At 43.1% G+C, this 11,707-nt stretch overlaps 1 protein-coding gene across 4 annotated transcripts in view; it reads left to right on the top strand.

The window, feature by feature from the left end:
- Nucleotides 1-11,707, top strand: part of Ppp1r16a (protein phosphatase 1 regulatory subunit 16A) — a 26,110-nt gene that overhangs the window by 6,207 nt on the left and 8,196 nt on the right. Inside the window, exon 2 of one of the 4 annotated variants that reach the window (XM_029564178.1) lies at nt 4,681-4,787. The exons of 2 other annotated variants lie outside the window; for them this stretch is intronic. The gene's annotated coding sequence lies outside the window, so the exon portion shown is untranslated. Of the gene's footprint in view, nt 1-4,680; nt 4,788-11,707 lie in introns of those variants that run through there. One more of the 4 variants, XM_029564179.1, reaches the window with a different exon arrangement.

Genomic DNA, 11,707 nt, shown 5'->3' with positions numbered 1-11,707 from the left:
AACATATATATATGTTGTTATTGTTTGTTTGTTTGAGGCTGTTGTGAATGGGAATGTTTCCATGAACTCTTTCTCTGATTGCTTGTTATTGGTATATAGTAAGTCTACTGGTTTTTGTATATTGATTTTGTATACTGCCACTTTGCTGAAAGTGTTGATCATTTCTAGAAGTTTTCTAGTGGAATTTTTTATATATATCATATCATCTTATGTATATCATATCATCTGCAAATAGGAATAATTTGATCCTTTTTTCCAATTAGTACCCCTTTAATTTCCTTCTCTTGTCTTATTGCTCTGGCTAGAGTTTCAAGCACTAATTGAAAAGGAGTGGGGACAGTGAGCAGCCTTATCTAATTCCTGATTTTAATGGGAATGCTTTTAAGTTTTTCTCCATTTAGAATGATGTTGGCTGTGTGTTTGTTGTATAATTATGTTTGTTTATTCCATGTGATTGTGTGTGCATGCACCAGTGCCACAATGAGCATGCAGAGTTGAGGGAACAACTGAGAGTCAGTTCTCTCCCTCTACCATGTGGGTCACGAGGATTGAACTCATGTTGTTAGGCTTGGAGGCAAACACCTTTATGTGTTGAACCATTTCACTGGTCCACTTTTTAATTTTCTTAACAGTATCCTGAAGAACCAGATGGGTGTTAATTTTGATGAATTGTGGGTAAGCAGATTCTTCTCTTTGTGCTTTTCACTTGTTTGTGGTGTGAGTAGGAGTGCAGGTTCATTGTTTTCCCTGTGGTTGTTCAGTTGTTCTAGACTCACTTTTTGGATAGTATATGTGCAGATGTATATCTGGATTCTCTGTCCTGTTAATTTTTCTTGGGTTAGTGTCCTACAGATATGATGATTGTAACGTTGAGATAGGTCTTGAGATGAAACAATGGAAATTCTCTACTTTGATTCCTTTTTTGAAATATTATTTGTTTTTTTTTTTGTTGTGTGTATATGTGTGTGTGTGTGTGTGTGAGAGAGAGAGAGAGAGAGAGAGAGAGAGAGAGAGAGAGAGAGAGAATCTCGTGTATCCCAGGCTGACCTCAGAGTGAGTATCCAAGAATGACTTTGAATGCCTAACCCTTCTGCCTCCACCTCCGAAGTGCTGGGATTATAGGCATCCAACCTCCCACACACCCCAAATAATTCTGAATCATCAGGGTTTTATGTAGTTTTAGACAAATTTTGTTTTTAGGTCAGTGATGGTGGCACATGCCTTTAATCCCAGCACTCAAGAGGCGGAGGCTGGTGGATCTCTACAAGTTCAAGACTAGCCTGGTCTATGTGGTAAGTTCTAGGGCAGTCAGGGCTACAAAGTGAAACATTCTCTTTAAAAAAAAAAATAAAATCTAAGACAAAACAAAACAACCCAAAGCAAACAAACATTGGTTAGTTGTTTTCTTTTTTCTCCTTTTTTAAAGTTTGTTTTTGATTTTTTTTGAGACAAGTCTCACTTTGTAGCCCAGACTGACCTGAAACTTTCTTGTGTAGCCCAAGCTGACCTCAACTTCAGGTTTCTCCTGTATCAGCCGCCTCAGTGCTGGTATTATAGGCATGAACTACTATATATTTGGCATCTACATATATTTTAGAATTACTAGTTTCTGCAGAAAGGCTTCCTGTGATTTTGATTGGGGTTGTATCGAAACTATAGATCTATCTGGAGAGAATTAATTTTTTTTTTTTTTTTTTTGCTCTTTTTGAGACAGGGTCTCCTTGTAGCCCCAGCTGTGTCCTGGATCTCATTATGTAGACCAGGCTGGCCTCGAACTCACAAAGATCCACCTGCCTCTGTCCCAAGTGCTGGGATTAAAAGTGTGCACCACCACGCCCGGCGAGAATTGATTTTTTTTTTTTGGTCTTTTTGAGACAGGGTCTCCCTGTAGCCCCAGCTGTCCTGGAACTCACTATGTAGACCAGGCTGGCCTTGAACTCACAGAGATCTGCCTGCCTCTGCCTCCTGAGTGCTGGGATTAAAGGCGTATGCCACCACACCTGGCTAATATTTTATTTTTTTATTTATTGTTTTTATTTTATGTGTATGCGTGTATTGTCTACATGTAGGTAAGTGCACCTGTGTCATGCAATGCCTCAGGAGGACAGAAGAGGCTGTTAGATCCCCTGGAACTGGAGTTACAACAGTTGTTAGCTACCATGTGGGTGCTGGGATTCCAACCCAGGTCTTCTGCAAGAACAACCAGTGTTCTTAACCACTGAGCCATCTTTTCAGCCCTGAGAATTGACATTTTGACACTGTACAATATGGTATATTTTCTCTACTTTATACTAAATATTTATTGCTATGTAATAAATCATTTTGAAATACAATGGCTTAATAAAATAAACTTTTTTCTTCTGTGGCGCTGGGAATTGAACTTAGGGCTTTGCACATGTTAGGTGAGGATACAGCTGTATCTCTAGCCCAAAGGACACACATTTTTATTTCACAGTGCTATGAATCATGAATTTGAAATGATTTAGCTGTGTTGTCTGACTCACATCTCACACGTTTGCAGTTAGGGTTATCAACAAGAACAGCAGGCTGCTAAGGGCCAAAAAGGTGCTAAAGGCTCTTCTAAGATGGCTCCTTGTCACACTGTGTTGGTAGGAGGTTGTCTGCTCACATATCTTCCTATGGGCTACATACTGTCTTACAGCATTGCAGCCAGGCTCATGAAGTGGGATTGACCGAAGGAGTGCAGGGATTACAGGCATGCGCCACCAGGCCCGGCTCAAGAGGCAATTTTTAAGAAATATTTTATTTATTTATTTATTTAAAAATTTTTATTTATTTTTATTCTATGTGTATGCATGTATTGTCTGCATGTAGGTAAGTGCACCCGTGTTGTGCAATGCCCGGGGAGGTCAGAAGAGGCTGTTGGATCCTTTGGGACTGGAGTTATGGACAGTTGTTAGCTGCTATATGGGTGCTGGGGTTCGAACCCGGGTCTTCTGCAAGAACAACCAGTGTTCTTAACTGCTTAGCCATCTCTCCAGCCCTTTATTTATTATTTTTATGTGTTTGAGTGTATTGCCTGCATATAGGTTAGTGCAACCGTGTCGTACAGTGCCTGTGGAGGACAGAAGAGGCTGTTGGAGTCCCTGGAACTGGAGTTATGGACAGTTGTTAGCTACCATGTGGGTGCTGGGATTTGAACCCGGGTCTTCTGCAAGAACAGCAAGTGTTCTTAACCACTGAGCCATCTCTCTAGCCTTGAGAGGCAATTTTTAATACATTTTTCCAGAAATAACTTGAAGCAGGTTACATAAAAATATGTATACAGTGAAGATTAAGGGTGGAAAAGTAGGGATACAAAATCAAAGACCAAAGCTGGGCGTGATGGCATAGGTCCTTAATCCTACCACTTGGGAGGCAGAACCTGGCAGATCTCTGTGAGTTTGAGGCCAGCCTGGTCCACTGAGCGAGTCCAGGCCAGCTGGGGCCACAGGAAGACCCTACCTCAAAAAAGACAAAAAAAAAAAAAAAAGACCAAAGGATTTGCCAACATAGGGTCAACTTTGGTGGAATAATGAAGGTTTCTTTTTTTTTTTTTCGGTCTTTTTGAGACAGGGTCTCCCTGTAGCCCCAGCTGTCCTGGAACTCACTATGTAGACCAGGCTGGCCTTGAACTCATAGAGATCCACCTGCCTCTGCCTCCCAAGTGCTGGGATTAAAGGCGTGCTCTACCATGCAGTGTTCAAAGGTTTCTATTAGCTCTGTTCTTTTTTTTTTTTTTTTTTTAAACCCTAACTAGTTTATTGGGCTTGCTAACAAAGCATAGGGTGGGGGTTTATTTGCAGAAGAGTGGGTGCCCCCCCATTATGGTTGTGCTAGAACATCCACACTTAAATATAGATCATGTGACTTCCTGACAGCCACACAAAATGGCAAGAGAGGTGCCTCATAGCTTTCTCAGGTTATATATCCTTAGCCCCTCCCCCACATGCAGCTAAGGTGGACTGATTGGGTGGGAGGGGTAACTGACTCCCCCCTCAACTCCTTGATAACTGTGGGAAGGAGGCGTGACTATAGCTTGCTGGCATAGTGGCATAGTGGTCGGAGGACACTTCCAGTAGATACTTCACCCCTTCTTCCGGCTCTTACATTCTTTCCATCAACCTCTTCTGCAAAAGTCCCTGAGCCTTGGAGGGGGCAGTGATCTTCCTCCTGTTGTGGCAAGGCACTGAACTTTCAGGTCTCTGCATTTTCTGTTTTCCATCGGGTGTTGGCCCATTTCAGTGGGATTCCATCTACTATAAAAACACAAACAGCAAGAAACAAGAACATCTAGACATTGGCTGCTATAATAGCCTATGGGAGTAAATGCAAATGATTGGACGGTACTTTAGCAGATGCGTCACATCCATCTAGCTAAACAATTGCAGTGGCTTCCCACTGGGGCCTATAGTCTCCCCTGCCACAGGGGGTTGGTCCTGTCTATATTACCAGATGTGTGTTCCACCCCTAGGAGCTGGCATTATAGCCGATCGAAAATTTGCTGGTTGTACATACAGTAGATGCTCCACTATTGTACCAGGAGGAATATCTTGTTTAGCATGTTGATAGTACAACACATGGGGTCCATTGTTGAGCAGAATTATTATTATAGCAGACAATTGTTTTTTTTTTAATTTTAAAGTTTCTTTTCTTTTCTTTTTATTTTATGTGTCTGAGTGTTTTGCATCCATGTAGGTACACCGACATTGTACAATGCCCTCGGAGGCCAGAAGATGGCATTGGCTTTCCTGGAACTGGAGTTACAGATAGTTGCCAGCCACCATGTGAGTACTGGAAATGGAACCTGGGTCCTCTGCAAGAGCAGCCAGTGCTCTTAATTGCTGAGCCAATTGTCTCCAGCCCCCAAATTTATTTATTTTTATTATGTGTGCTTTGCCTGCATGTATAAGTGCACCATCTGCATGCAGTGCCTACAGTGGCCAGAAGAGGGCACCAGAGCCTCTAGAACTGGAGTTACAGGCAGTTAGCCACTATGTGAGTACTAGGAATTGAGCCTGCTACTTCTCCAAGAACAGCCAGTGCTTTTAACCGCTGAGCCATCTCTCCAACCTTGACTGTGGTTTCTTGTTTGGTTTGTGTTTGTTTGTTTTGAGACAGGGTCTCTCTGTAGCCGTAGCTAGCCTAGAACTCACTGTGTAGACCAGCTAGCCTTGATGTCAGAGAAATCAACCTGCCTCTGCCTCCCCAGTGCTAGAATTAGAAGTGTGTGCCACCAGGCCCAGCAGCTGTGGTTTCTTAACTCCTGACTTAAATTGAGTTTATTAACAAAAACTGTCTGAAATATTCCCATTTTTATACTTTGAATGGTTTATAGGAGTTGTAGTGTGTTCCCTCATGATATATGTGTATGTGGTGTGTTATGTGGCATATTTCTGTGTCTGTATTGTTTTTGTTGGTGCTGGGGACTGAACCCAGGGCATCTCACATTCTAGGCAAGAACAATACTGTGTACTACTGAGTTCTATCTACAGTCTTTTTTGGTTTGTGTTTTTGTTTGCTGTAGGGTCTTACTATGTAACCCAGACTAACCTCTGCTTCATTGTTGGGATTACAGGCATGTAACCATTATAACTTTGTGATTTTTATTTTGAGATGAGGTCTTGAACTCAGGATCTCAAGTTCTGGGGTGTAAGAGTGGGCTACCATACCTGGTTTCTTTTTCTAGGATTTTTGTAACCTCAAGACAAAACCCTTATACTCATTAAACAGTAATTCTTACTCCTCTTCCTCTAGATCTGGAGTTTGTGTTCTATCCTGTCTCTAGGAGCTTGCCCAATATAGGTCCCTCACATAGGTGGACTCACACAGAATTTGTTCTTATACTTTGGTAGCATGTAGCAGAATTCCATTCCTTTTTATTTTATTTGCCTTTTTTTTTTTTTGGTCTTTTTGAGATAGGGTCTCCCTGTAGCCCCAGTTGTCCTGGAACTCACTATGTGGACCAGGCTGGCCTTGAACTCACAGAGATCCGCCTGCCTCTGCCTCCCGAGTGCTGGGGTTAAAGGTGTGCACCACCACGCCCGGCTTATTTTGCTTATTTTATTATTTTATTTTATTTTTATTGTTGCATAGTTTAATGATGAAAGAAAGGATTTGGTCAGTATGAAACTTCAGACCATAGTTCACCTAATTTGCAGGGCTTTTAAAGTCTTGCATTTCTTTTTCTTTAGTGTATCTCTTGAACATCAATTAATGTTTGGTGGTTGCTTCTAGCAAAGTTTTTTGCTTCATTTATTTTGGATGCTAAGTAAGGAGATCACCTTTATCTGGGTGGTTCAAAATCATAATTCTCTTATGTGCTGTCCTAATCTTGGCCTTGCCAGCAGATGAGCTTACACCTAAAATAAGACTAGCTTCTCCCCTACTCATTTTCTGTTCAAGTCCTCCTTTATAGTAGGATGAAAGGCTCTTTAACTTACAGGAGACAAAATCTCCCTTCTGTTTCTGTGATTACTTGTTCTACAGGTTTCCAGATCTGAAATGTATAGCGACCCATCTACATCTGGCCTCTGGGCGGAGGGAGGCAGGTATCTGCCTGCCTCTGCCTCCTGAGTGCTGGGACTAAAGGTGTGTGCCACCACGCCCGGCTGTTTGTTTTTGAGTCATGGTCTGTGGAGTTTAAGCTGGCCTCTAACTTGCTAAGTAGCTGAGGTTAGATTTGAGCATAGAACTTCAAATGTAGACTAGAAGAAAAGCTGAGACCAGAGCATGAGCTGCTTGAGAGATAGGATCACAGAAGAGACTTTTATTTTAATTATTGAGACAGAGTATCCTGTTTAGTCTGCTTCCAGTTGGACAGGTAGTTCAGTGATGACCTTGAACGTCTCATCTTTCTGCTTCCAGCTCTGGAGTCCTGGGATTGTTTACTGGAGTTATTAATGGGCAGAGCATGGGCAATTAAAAGCTCCAATAAACCAGGTTCAGCTACCTCCTTAAAAAGCCAAAAGAGGCAGGTGGATCTCTGTGAGTTCAAGACCAGCCTGGTCTACATAGTGACATAGTGAGTTCCAGGCCAGCTGCTGCTGCAGGGAGACCCTGTCTCAAAAAGACCTCCCCTGCAAAAAAGCCAATTCAGACAAGTAAGGGCTAGAGAGGTGGCTCAATGATTAAGAGCACTTGTTGCTCTTGCAGAGGACCTGGGTTTGAGTCCCAGCACCCACATGGCAGCTAACAACCATTCCAGGGGATTTGATGCATTCTTCTGACCTCTGTAGACATTGCATGACATGATTCTACTTACATACATGCAGGCAAAACAATCATGCACGTAAAATAAAAATAAATAAAATATTTTAATCCCCCCCCAAACCACAAACAAGTAATAGTAAAAAGCAGAAGATTTATCAATGTGGCCATACTGAGAAGAGGGACTTGGAGTTGGGGATGTTTCTGAATCTCTTTGTTCTCTTCCCAATGTGGCATATTGAAGAAATCTCTCCTTTCTGCTTTTAAATATTTATTTATTTATTGGTCTTTTTGAGATGGGGTCTCCCTGTAGCCCCAGCTGTCCTGGAACTCAATACGTAGACCAGGCTGGCCTTGAACTCATAGAGATCCGTCTGCCTCTGCCTTCCGAGTGCTGGGACTAAAGGCGTGTACCATCATGCCCGACATTGCTTTTAACTATTAATTTAGCTCTTATTGGTTTACTGATGGTGGGAAGGATGGCTCAGCAGGTAAAAGTGCTTTCTTGCCAAGCTTGATGACCTGAGTCTATCCCTAGGACCTACATGGTAGGAGAAAACCAACTCCTACAACTGCTCTCTGATTACCACATGTGCTTCATGGCCTGTGTATCCCTTCCCCATATACACAAACATATACACAGAGATCGATAATTGACTTTGAACATGAGTGGCCAGTTCTAGCTTGTTAGGGTAGCCAGGGTACTGGCTTTGACCTTAACTATGGTAACAGGGTTTATAGGCATGTGCTATCCTGCCTTGTTTATGCAATGTTGGGTATTGGACCTCAAAAGAGCTCCAGAGAGGAAACTCTTGATAACACACAGCACACGAGTAGAATGTGGTTTAAGCCAGTGATTAACAGTGGACCAGTGGGAAAGAATGGAACCTGGAATAGGTTTTTTTACAAATATGGGAGCATCACAGAAATCAGGGTGGCGAAGACTGGACTATAGCACTGGAGAGAGTGCTTTGAAGTTCATTGTACTAGGTGGCTTGACAGCAGAGTAGAAAAGATAGGAAACCAAAGTGTGTCAGCTATGTATTTCTGTTTAACATCACTCCTAAATGTGGTGGTTTTTAAAATAAACATTGAGCACAATATGGGTACAGTAACATACATGGAGGTAATACACTCATACACATACAATAAAATAAATAAATAAAAAAAACATTGAGCTGGGTGTGGTGGCTCTTCCCTATAGTCCTTGTGTTCAAGAGGGTGAGTCATGAGTATTAGCTAGTATTATTAGTTTGAGGCCAGCCTGGGTTCTATAGTTTTAGACCAGCCTGGGGTGGTGTGGGACCCTGTCTCAAAATACAAAAAAAACAAAACAAAACAAAACAAAAAACCAAAATTAAACAAAATGAAAAAAAAGTCCCCCAAGTGAAAAACAGACAAAACCAGCTGGAGAAGTGGCTCAGTGGTTAAGAGACTTGGCTACTCTTGTACAGGACCCAGGTTCTGTTCCCAGGACCCAAATGGTGGCTAACAACTGACTGTATTTCCAGTTCTGTGGGATCTGATGCCTTCTTCTGGCCTCCATGGGCACTGCACACACATGGTGCATTTAGACACAAAAATTTGAAAAAGAAAACAAACAAAAAAAAGTTTTATCCTAAAGTCACTGTGGTCAGGAGTGTAATAAATACTCACTTGACTTGTTCTGACTCTGCTCCAGAGCTGCAATCAGCCAACCAGCCAGGACTATGACATCTGGAGGCTCCACTGGGGCTGAGGGTCTGCTTCCTAGGGGGTTTACTCCGTGGCTATGGGCTTGGACTTCAGTGTCTGCACTGTGTTTTCCCTAGGAGGCTGATTCTCCCAGGATAGTTGACCTGCAGAGTGAATGTCTGCAGGAAACACAGAGAAGAAACCTATTCCTTTGCTAACCTGACTTGGGCACACTGAATTCTTTATATGATGAGTACTTTTCAGCTGTGTTGATCCTCCGTATCCTCTTAAATGACTGTGGGGCCCAGGAACTAAGCCTACATCTCAGAGAGAGAGGCTTGCACCTTAGGAGAAGGTTATAAATGAGTGAAATAGAACAGGAATGAGAGATGTCACCCTTCTGGAGCCCAGTTCCACCTGGGTATTGGTCACAGTGATGGGGTTGTAGAGATACAGTAGAGGGGTGATGGCAGGGGACACTCCAAGATGGGGGCTCAATTCCTAAGAGTTCTGTCCAAGGTGTAGTGGGTGATAGAGGCTGAGCATAGGGAGCCACAGGGACTATTGCATCTGAGTTACACAATAGAGCTTCTGCTGGAGGCCCTGGATAGCCAAGAAGGCTGGAGTGAAGCCCCACTGTGGAAGGAGGATGGGGAAGGACAGGGATCAGACACCAGGTGTCTTATTTAGGATGTGGAAAAAGGACCTGATTGGGTCCGGTAATCGCCTTTGATGCCTTGAGATACTTGGCCTGTAGCACTGGGAATGTGGATGTGGAGTTGGCTGGGCTCTACAAAATGAGCACAGTTGCCTAAGCCTCTCCTTGGATTCTCAGTTTTCTCTGGCTTGAAGCTGGGATACTTTGTCATCTGGCCTTCTGATGGCAGGGCTGTCTGCTTAGAGTTATATTGCAGATGATTATTTCCCACAATTCTGCTGCCCAGGTCATCCTAATGGTTTCTATTGCCAGCAAAGCCAGGCACTCTGGAGGTCATTCATACCCTTGGTATATGAGAGGAGCTTCTTGTACCTCTGTGACAAACCACATCCTCAGTGAGCTTTACGTGAGAATCCTGGCCCATGATTTTGTAGATTAATACCTGGTGTGGATGACTAGGGTATGTGTTTGTCCCACAGACCCCTGTGGTGGCATGAGAAGGCCACAATCACTTAAGATAACATCTTACTGTATAGCCTTGGCTAGCCTGGAATTCTATGTAGAACAGGCTGGCCTCAAACTCACAGAGATCTGCCCACCTCTGTTGCCCGAGTACTAGGATTAAAGGTGTGCACCAGGCTTTATTTATTTTTATTTTATATGTATGAGTGTTTTGTCTATCTGTATGTAAGTGTACCACTTGCATGCAGTGCTCATGGAGGCCAGAAGAGGCATCAGATCAGATCCCCTATAATTAGAATTACATTCAGTTGTTAGCCACCATGTGAGTGCTGGGAACTGAATCCAGGTCTTCTGCAAGAGTAGCGAGTGGTCTTAACTGCTGAGCCATCTCTCCAGCCCTTCTTTCTGTTTTGTTTTGTTCTTTGAGACAGGTATTACTCTGTAGCCCAGGTGGACCTGGGACTTGGTATGTAATTGAGGCTGACCTGGAACTCCTGATCTTCATTTCTCAACTTTTGGGTGCTGTGATGACAAGCCTGAACCATCACACCCAGAGCTTTCTGTTTGGTTTTGAGACAAGGTCTGTGGCCTAGGCCTTGAACTCCTGCCTGTGCCTGCTAAGTGCTAGAATTATGGTAGTGTCTGTTACCAAACCCTGCTTGTTCATTCTTTTCTGAAGTTAGTGGGATCACCTACAATAACTAAGAAGTGATTCTTACAAATCTCTTCCCTAGATCCCTGTAGTGATACTGTGTCTAATTGCACAGCTCATCATTCAAAGGATTGTAGTACATGACCTTGTGCAGGTTTCTTAGTTTCATATACATGTGTGTGCTATTGCATGTCAGCTCTGTCTAATTCTGTGACATGTATGACAACTCACAGTCATGAGAGAGTAGTCTTTCCCCAGCTGTCTTCTCTATCTCACCTCTGCTCTGGGTACCTCTCATCTGTTGTCCAGCACTGTGTGTGGACCATGTCTGGAATATTCTGTACGCAGTCATGCAGCATGCCACCTATGCTGTCAGCATCTATGAACATTCGTGTACAGATTGAAGTTTTTATTTCTCTGAGATTAATATAGAATATAGCTTTGGTTCTTGTGGTAGCTGCATGTTTAGGTCATATTTGTAGTTTCTCACTTTAGTCCAGCTGTCCTGGGACTTGCAGTCTTAGCTCCCCAAATGCTGGGATTATAGATGTGTGCTATCATTGCCCTGCTTTGTTACCTCTTTTGTTTTTCGGTGCTGGGAGTTGATCCCAGGGCCTTTCTGCCTGCTAATCTCTGCTTTGAACTACACTCCAGGCACCTGCTTATTCTGGAGAGCACTGCTTTTTACATTCCCGCCTGCAGAGTGTGTGACTGCCCTAATGTCCTTCCCATTCTTAGGTTTCATGTGCTTACTTTGTTTATCCTAGTGGCTAGCGCTGTCTGCTCTCTTTTCATGGGCTGACTGGCCAGTTGCAGTTTTACATTTAGATGTACAGTTCACGGGAGTAAGGGATTAATACTACTGTTGGGGCTGGAGAGATGGCTCAGAGGTTAAGAGCATGTATTGCTCTTGCAGAGGACCTGAGTTTAATTCCCAGCACCCATGTTGGATGGCTCACAACTGTCTGTAAATCTAGCTCCAGGGGATCCAATGCCCTCTTTTGGCCTGCATGGACACCTGCCTTTATGTATACACACTACACACTCACATA

Source organism: Nannospalax galili, unplaced genomic scaffold (genome assembly GCF_000622305.1).
Source record: "Nannospalax galili isolate Female #2095 unplaced genomic scaffold, S.galili_v1.0 scaffold717, whole genome shotgun sequence".
NCBI lineage: Eukaryota > Metazoa > Chordata > Mammalia > Rodentia > Spalacidae > Nannospalax > Nannospalax galili.
The sequence above is the reverse complement of the archived record's forward strand: the minus strand, read 5'-3'. Positions and strand labels throughout refer to the sequence as shown.